Source organism: Aegilops tauschii, chromosome 1 (assembly GCF_002575655.3).
Source record: "Aegilops tauschii subsp. strangulata cultivar AL8/78 chromosome 1, Aet v6.0, whole genome shotgun sequence".
Classification (NCBI taxonomy): Eukaryota; Viridiplantae; Streptophyta; class Magnoliopsida; order Poales; family Poaceae; genus Aegilops; species Aegilops tauschii.
Genome location: NC_053035.3, coordinates 396,992,978 through 397,001,922, shown reverse-complemented (window position 1 = coordinate 397,001,922; position 8,945 = coordinate 396,992,978). Strand labels below are relative to the sequence as shown.

The following is an 8,945-nucleotide window of genomic DNA, read 5'->3' as shown; positions in this document are numbered from 1 at the left end:
GGAGAGATTGAAACTGCTTTTTCCTTCCAATCGAGTCGGCTGCCGCCGGGTTTCTTCCGCTGCCGGTTGCCGCTTTGCTGCAGTTTTCTGGGCCCTTCTACAGCATGTGCGCTGGTTGTTTTCGATTTGTGCTCTTCCCCTCTGCTGCCTCCTATAAATACTGCCTTCTCCGTCCGTCGGTTCGTCATTCCATCTGCTCCCATCTCCTCTCTCTCCGTCCATATCTGCGGTCGTGCGTAGACACACCAACCAGCGCGGTCACCTCCGCCATCTACGTGCTCCGCTGCCCACGGCAGCCCGCTCGCCACGGCCATGCTCCCCACGCCTCGCCTGTCCCGAGGGCCCCAGACTGCCTCTCCCGGGCCACAACACAACGATGATGGCGGTGGCGGCAGCGACGGCGACGGCATACAGCGGGAGCAGGCAGAGCAGCGCGACCCCTCTCCCTTGACCTCCCTCAGCAGCGTCGCGCCTTCTCAGCCACGACCTCTACCCGCTGGCGGCGGAAGCGAGCGGCCGGCCACAGATGCCTCCTCCAGCCTTGCCGTCCTTCGATCCCCAGCACCCTCAGTCCACCCTACCAACCTCGCCGCCTTCCCTCGCCAGCCCCGCGTCGGCCGCCTCCACCTCTCTCCCTCTCTCTCTCGCTCCCTCCCCCCTCCCCCCCTCTCTCTCATATTTCTGTTCCAATTCTTACTTTTTGATGTGCTACTTTTGTTCAAGTAGATGAGTCGCTGATTCAAATCCTCCTATTTGAAATGTGGCTGTACAAAAAGATGAATCCTCTTTTTCAGTGCATATTAGGTGTTTGTGTTAATGCGTAGGAAGAGAAACCAAGTTGATTGTGTTTTGAATATTTTGATATTTAAGATTTTTTGCAACATTTACCCCTATAGGCTTCCTAGAATATCCGCTGCCGACCGTGATCTCCGATGCGTTTCGTTGTTGGCCGACATGACGACGGAGAAGCCGGTCCCAGGCATTCCCAAATCGCGTGGTCTGATGCCCAATGTAGTTCTGATCCTCTTGAATTCGCCGTGTAATTCTCAGTTCGTTCATCCATTTGGATTGGAGTCGATTCATGTTGGTCCTGGTGTTTACATGGATGGTGTGTTATGCAGGCGCATGGGGAGGAGATGTTGCCCGCTGTGCGGTTGACTGCGAGGAGCTTGGGCTGTTATTTGACTACTTCCGCGGACAGCAGCAACCTCTGTGAGGCGCACAATCGACTTCTGCTAGGTGGTGGAAGAATCGGTGGTGGAGGCGGATTGTGCGAGAAAGTGGCAGCGGCGCTGTCAAACGGTAGCAGGGGCACTTTGCCGCCTCTGTTCACCGTTGAGGACGTAGCAGCAAGATGAGCCCCCTCTCTTTATTTTTATTTTTTAGATCTTGTAGCATCATGGTGAGTCTTCAAAGAATTGGTACACCATTGGCTGAACATTAGTGTTCATCCAGGAAAAAAAGCGAAGGGAAGATCAACCTGAATCGGATGAGCAGAACACATATTAATGCAATTTTTGCTACGTTGTGTATGTTGCTATATACTTGGCCAACAAAATGAAGAGATGTAAGATGGCTAGAAGTTCCAGCACCTTTTTTCTATTTGATTTTAACATTTTCCATGAATGTGCGGGTTAGTATACCTACCTGATGAAATGGCTTAACAGGGTGATGAGAAAAACAAATGTAAATATTCATGCTTTGTTTGTCCCTATCAATAGTTCTGATTCTTATGAATCAAGATAACTGACTTGTTTTTTGTTTGTAAAGAAATTACATTCAGCCTAAATATTGAAAAGGCACCATAAAATATTTATTTGATTATGGTGGTAGAAGAGAATGTTCTGCTGATATTTCTTTCAATAGATTTTTTGTCGATTTGTTGCCATAGCAGATGGGATCATCCGTGTGCACCCATTATTTACTACATATACTTCTTTTGGTTTTTGGTTAGATGATGCATACTCACTATAAATCTTTTTCCTACAGTCTTCAGGAAGGTGGGTAGTGGTTCTTTTGTAGAGCAAGCACATCCAGAGACATCAACATTTTTCCAGGCAAGCTTCGCTGGCATTGGGATTGATATATTTTGCTTCACTGCATCCTGATACTTCCTATTTTATGGTTGGTTTCTCTTCATGTGAGCATTTCGTAATTATAAGAATGAGCTCTTAGATATGTTTATTAAGATACTTCCTATTAATTTTCTCTTGTGGGAAGATCTACTTCAGTGATGAACCCATTGTTCCTGAACATAAGCTGCAATATTATGAACTTCAGCGCTAGAGATGTATGTTGTCTGCCTTCTATATAATTCGAAAGTGACATATTTACAATTTTGTTTAGTGATGTCAGAAGGTATGATGGTGTATTTCTGTCCTTTCTCAAAATTGAGCCACTGAACTGGATTGAGCAGAGGGACACTGTGACTTTATGAGTGTCTTGATCATTTTGCATGTCATGAAAGTTGAAAACGAGAAATTATATGTTCTCTTTGCGCTCAGATTACTACGTTTAATCTGCTGATGTAGGTATTGGCCTGCTAGATCCCTTGCATTGCAATCTATATGGAAGAAAGTTAGAGAGTGTTTCTTGAAGGACAATGGCACCAGTGCACAGAACAATTGGCCCGGCCTTCCAAAGAATCATGATGTAAAAAAACGATCTTGCGGGGCACCGCCCATGGTTCAGTTTTCATTAAAAATGAAACCAAGCCCATGATGTATAATCAGGCAGCATATGGTAATTGTTCGTTGCTTGACAGTACTTATATTCCCTTACTTGTTATGATTTCTAAGGATTTTAAAATTGTTGGCACATTTTTTCTACGGTTTTTAGTTGTTTTGGGTTGTTCAGACCTTAGATTAGAAGTGGCTACTTCTTCGGAAGCATTAACTTGCTTTGCACATTTACTATGACAAATAATTGTGCTGATTAGGATATGAAGCACTAACAACGCCGGAAGCCCTGCTTTGAAAGAAACGGTAATTTATCATGCTTTTTGTGATTTGAACTAAGTTTTCAAGGCATCAAATTCTCATGTTCTTAATTCGTCTTTTTCTTTTCGTTCATTTCAATGGTGTGATTATTTATCTCAGTGTGCAATTGTATGCCCACCAATAATGTGGTAGATGATCTCAATGAAGTTGTCTTTGATCGGGGATATCTAAAGAGTATCTTAGTTGCGATTCTATATTCAAGGCCACCGATCATATTGATGAGGTTGAGGTGTTTTACCCTCCTGAGCTATTGAATTCGATAAAAATCAACAATTTCTCACAGCACAAAATTCTGCTTAAGGTTGGTGTTCCTGTTATATTCCTTTGGAATGTCAACCAATCATTTGGTTTGTGCAATGGAACGCTGTTGATCATTACACGTCTTGGTGAAAGAGTGGTGGAGGGAGAAACTATTGCCGGCTCTAATTAAGGGCAGCGAGTTTGCATCCCATGGATTGTTCTTAATTCTTCCGGGTGCAAGTGGCCATTTAAACTTCGTCGTTGCCAGTTTCCTGTTCGGTTATGCTATGCTATGACTATTTTTTCTTTGACAGGATGCTATGCTATGACTATTAATAAGAGTCAGGGTCAGATGCTGTCAAAGATTTGTGTTTATCTGCCAGAACTTGTCTTATCGCATGTTCAGTTGTATGTTGCCGTGTCAAGAGTGACTTCACGTGCCGGTCTTACATTCCTAATTGAGGATGGAAATGGTTCCCCTACTGGAGAGACTAAAATGTAGTGTACAAAGAAATCATAGATCGTTTGTAGAAACATAAATTTGCAGTATCAGAATGTACTCTCTTTTCCTGCAAAAAAAAAAGAATGCACTCTCTTTGTGCAAAATGTATCCAGTGTTCCATACAATAAAGTTATTAATTCTGTGACACTTTTGCTATTCATGCCCACTTAATATTTAATAAGTACAATGGATTAACAAATTAACATACTATATAAATATAATTAGAAATCAACTCAGTAACCAATTAACAGGTATAAACTTTTGCATGACCATATGCGAAAAATTCCACATGACATACTGGCAAGGCGCGGCGTGCCGACGCGCGGGGATAAGCTAGTTTATACCAAGAGTGGACAAATTCATTTACAACATAGGCCACATCTTTCATTCACTGGAAATGTATGTCACAAGTTCACAACACTAAAAATGTCATTGTACTGTCACAGCTTTCATTCACACACAAATTCGTTTACAACGTAGGCCACATCTTGTACTCCTACGAGATAAAATTCAGAAGAAAAATATACAGGAGCTGCCTTTGTTCAGTTTTTAAAGCTCAAATCACAAAAAAAAATGTACATGAACTTGTTCTGCATAGTACGCCGGCGGCGCCGTGAGTGTGGCCGAGGACCATCGCCATGAACTGCGGCGGAACAAGGGCAGTGGCGCGGTGTCGCGAGAGCTGTGCCACCGAAAAACATTGTGGGTGCCGGCGGGGATAGAGGGTCACGAGCAGGAGAGTTTGCGCTCGGCGTCGCGGAGCACGCCGGTGAGCAGCTTCGACGATGCCGTGACCTGGGCCGCCATCGAACGCGGCCGTTGCCCACGGGCATGGAGCGCGCCGAGCAGAGGAGCACACCGACGGCGATGTGACGAGCAACCCGAGTGGATCACACCGGTGGCTGGAGCCTTTTTTTTTGTGAGCATCGATCAACAGAGGCGATGTGGCGACCAGCCGGAGTGAGCACACCGGCGGCATGAGTTGGGGGCGTTGGAGAGGTTGGGCATCGATCTGAGCTAGGAATTTGATAACACGCTCGATCTACTCTCCGGTTTGGGATAAGGTTTTTTTTTTAAATCACCGGGGGAGCTCCCCCACCTGAATATATTACTCAAAGGACTGCCGAGGCAGTAAGTACAACATTACATAGACACGTTGCACCATGCAGAAAGGTAGGAACGCCACGAGAAGACGTCCTCCTTGTCCTGTGAAAGCACAAGATGATGAGACCAAAGATCTAGAGCGGAAATAAGGTTTCTAAGGGTTATTACAGAACTTTGATCAATCATCCTAAACACCATGTCGTTGCGGGCAGACCAGATCATCCATAACAGGGCCAAGAGGATTGAAGGCCATGCGGAGGTGGGGAGGTGAGTAGGGATAGCGACATCCCAGAGGTCTGTGATATCGTCAGACTGGGGCAGAAGGCCAAGACGTTGCCAGATCCTATTGGCGAGGGGCATGAGATGAACAAGTGGCTGGAGTCTTCTGGCAGCCTCGCACACCGAGGGCATATATCTGAGTCGATTATATGTTTGTGTGCAAGGTTGCACCTGGTGTTGAGGCGGTCTTTGAAGAGCAGCCAAGCGAAGACTTTTAGCTTCCGAGGAATCTTTGCGGACCAAATGAGCGGAGCATGGTGATCATGATCTGGCTGCTCCATGAGGGCGGCGTATGCATGTTTGGTGGAGAAGGCAATGCCGTGTCGAAGGAACTGTTGGTCTTCCCCAGCCGAAGGCATGAAATCCTGCAAAACAGCCACAAGCGAGACAAGTTCTTGTTCTGCCGTAAGAGAGAGACGGTTACGGAGGTTAGCTTGAATACCGAAATGCAAAATGTTAGCCACTTTAACCAGCTGTAGAGTGGAGTGGGAGAATAAGTGGGGGAAGGCAGTGGCCAAGGGTTGTGGAGTCAACCAGGTATCTAGCCAGAAGTAGGTGTGTGAGCCGTTGTTTGTCAACACAAAGGTTATGTTTTGGAGAGAGGCGAGCTGTTGTGAAATTGTGCGGCAAAGGAAGGAGGTTTGCGGGGGTGGGGAGACTAGAGCATTAGGGTGTTGGAGATCTAGCCATTCTAGCCAGGGGGTTTGTGTAGTGGAGAGGGCTTTGGCAGTGAATTTCATGAGAAGGCAGTTGTTTTGCACATGTAGGTTTTTGAGCCCTAAACCACCGTATTTTTTTGGTAAGCAAACATTTTTCCATGCAATAAGACATTGAGCACCTGAGCAAGCGTCCTCCCCTGCCCAAAAAATGCTCTCCTCAGCGAGTCCAGAGTTTTGATTGTTTTCTTTGGGATGCGGAACACAGACATGAAATAAACAAGGATTGAGTCTAGGACAGAAGAGATGAGGATGAGCCGATCACCTTTATCAAGAAGCTTGGCACGCCAGCCAGAAAGTAGTTTCCTAGCTCGTTTTAGCAAAGGATTGAAGATATTAGTGAGGTGCCTGGTGGGGGCGAGGGGGAGACCTAGATAAGTTTGCGGGAAGGAGGCGCAAGAGCATCCCATGGCCAGGGCGATGTTAGTAGACGTGGTTTCGTCGGTGTGTAGGGTGGCTAGGGTAGTCTTAGCAAAGTTGATGGTGAGGCCGGTGGCAAGTGCAAAGGTGTTTAGAATGTTTTTGAGGGTTGAGGCGGCTGCTGAGGAGGCGGCTGCAACGATGAGCGTGTCATCGGCGTATTGGAGGACAGTGGGAGGCAGGTGGGAGAAGATGGGATGGTGGAGTGCAGAGTCTGAGTTTTGGAGGATGAGCTGTTGAAGGAGATCGGCGACGATAAGAAAGAGATAGGGAGAAACAGGGTCGCCCTGCCTCAACCCATTTTTGCATTGGATCCATTTGCCCGGAACCCCGTTCAGGAGAATGGTCGTTTTGCCGGTGAGGAGGATGTTCTGGATCCACCGGCCCCATTCAGGAGAATGGTCGTTTTGCCGGTGAGGAGGATGTTCTGGATCCACCGGCAGAAGGTGGAGGAGAAACCCCGCACAGCCAGAATTTTTTGTAGCGCAGGCCATGCGACAGAGTCGAAAGCTTTTCGGAAGTCTAACTTGAATACCATGGTAGGTTTTTTGCGAGAGTGGCAAGAGCTAACGAGATCGGCTGCGAAGACAAAGTTTTCAGCGATGTTTCTACCAGAAATGAAGCCGGTTTGATTGCCATGAACTAGCATAGGGATGAATGGTTTAAGACGAGATGTGATAACTTCTGCAACAGCTTTGATCGGGCAATTTTGCAGCGAGATGGGTCTAAAGGCGTCAGGGGAGGTCGGCGCGTCCTTCTTTGGGAGGAGGACAATGTGGGCACGGTTTAGACGTTCTGCGTCTGCAGTACCTTGGTGGAAATGTGAGAAGAAAGGTAGAATGAGGTTTTTGACTAATGGCCAGAACGATCTATAAAAAGTAGGTCCAAAGCCATCCGGACCCGGGCTGGCTTGGGGGTTCATAGTGAGAAACGCATGCTTAATTTCATCTTCGGAGAAGGGTGCATCGAGGGCGTGGAGTCCAAGCACCGTGTGAGGGTATATAGATTCTAGATCAAAGTTCCAGGTTGTCAGGCCTGGGGTGCCAATTAGAGAGACAAAGAAGTCTCTGAGAATTTTCGCTTTCTGGGGATGCGCAGAGTATTCGGATCCGTCATGTGTGAGGGTGAATATTTTGTTCTTACGCAGTCGTTGAGAGGCCGATATGTGAAAGAACTTGGTATTTTCCCCTCCGTGGATAGCGCGAGAGACTTTAGCACGCCAGCGCCAGTATGCCATTTTCTCGTGGATGACACTCTTGAGCAAGGAGATGATGATTTTGCGAGTGAGCGACTCTGGCTGAGTTAGGGGTCTAGTTTCTTCAACGAGGTCTAGGGCTGTGATAGCAGCTTGGTAGCGAGCCTCGCGAAGGTGGGTGGGGATACGAGAACGTGCCCAAGTCTTAAGACGTGCACGAGATTTTTTGAGCGCGGAGACGAGGGATGCAGTGGCATTATTTGGCGATGAGGGCTGTGCAGCCCAAATTTGAGCAACAATGTCCTTGCAGGGCCGGGAGTTGGCCCAGGCCGCTTCGAATTTGAAAAAGCTGGATCGAGGGATGGAGGTGGTGACGTGGATGAGGAATGGAACGTGATCGGACGTAAAGCGGGATCGAGAGGAAAGGGAAGTGTTGGGGAAAGTATCTGCCCATGCAAGGTTAAAAAAGACCCGATCTAGCCGTTCTAGTGTGGGAGAGGCACGGTTATTGGACCAAGTGAACCTGCAGTCCCGTAAAGGTAATTCGATAAGTGCTAGGTTATCTAAGGTTTGGTTGAACGCGTTGGCTTCGGCGGGGTGGAAGGCGGTGTTATTTTTCTCGGAGGGGAAACGGATAAGGTTGAAGTCACCGGCGATGAGCCATGGGGTGTCATCTGGTTGTGCGATAGAGGCGAGTTCGTCTAAGAACGCTAACTTGAGAGGGCGCGAGGAGGGAGCGTAGATGTTAGTTATGGCAATGTGGTGTGCGCAGGCAGTTGATTGGAGGATTAGTGTAGAGGAGAAGGTTAAGTGGGAGAAGGACACGACTTGGAAGGATGCAGAGTTGACGGCCGAGATGGTGCCACCCGCGGTTCTGATAGCTGGCAAGGAGAAAACTTGGTCGGCCTGACGTGGTAGGAAGGATTTTGCTTTACTTTCGGAGAGAGAGTCGATTTTTGATTCTTGCAAGAGCGTAATGTGCGGTTTTGTTGTGATTAGTTCGGAAAAGCACGTCAGAGCACTTATCATTATCACCAAGTCCTCGTACATTCCAAGAGCAGATTAAAAAGGCGCCATTACTCATTGAGACCGATCGAGCACCAACAGACAGAAACGGAGTACATCTGGCATACAGTCACAAAGGCTACAGGTGAGGCCAAAAGTAGCATAGGAACATGCGACATAGGAAGCAAAAACCAAAAGAATAGCGATCTAACGGCGCCATGCAGAAAGGCTAGGTGAGGCAGAGGTCGCGCCGTAACTCCAGGGTGGCGAGGACGACTGATCATGGAGCGGCGTCATCACCAGAGGTAGCATCCTCGAAGCCAAGGATGGCATCCAGCTGCTCGTCGTTAGCACCGCAGAGCAGAGCAATGGCAGCAAGGTCTTCGGAGGAGGCAGGAGGGGCGTCGGGCTCGTGGAGGCGTGCCTCCTGGATAGCACGGCCAATGGCCGTGTCGACATCCGCAACGGAGAGGCGAGCAGCCTTG

General features: G+C 47.7%; 1 long non-coding RNA gene across 1 annotated transcript; it reads left to right on the top strand.

Annotated features, from left to right (window-relative positions):
- Positions 1–202: 202 nt before the first annotated feature.
- LOC141022811 (uncharacterized) lies at positions 203–3,825 on the top strand. Its single transcript, XR_012183813.1, has 2 exons — positions 203–1,567; positions 1,990–3,825. It is a non-coding gene; the product is annotated as an uncharacterized lncRNA (long non-coding RNA).
- Positions 3,826–8,945: the final 5,120 nt, after the last annotated feature.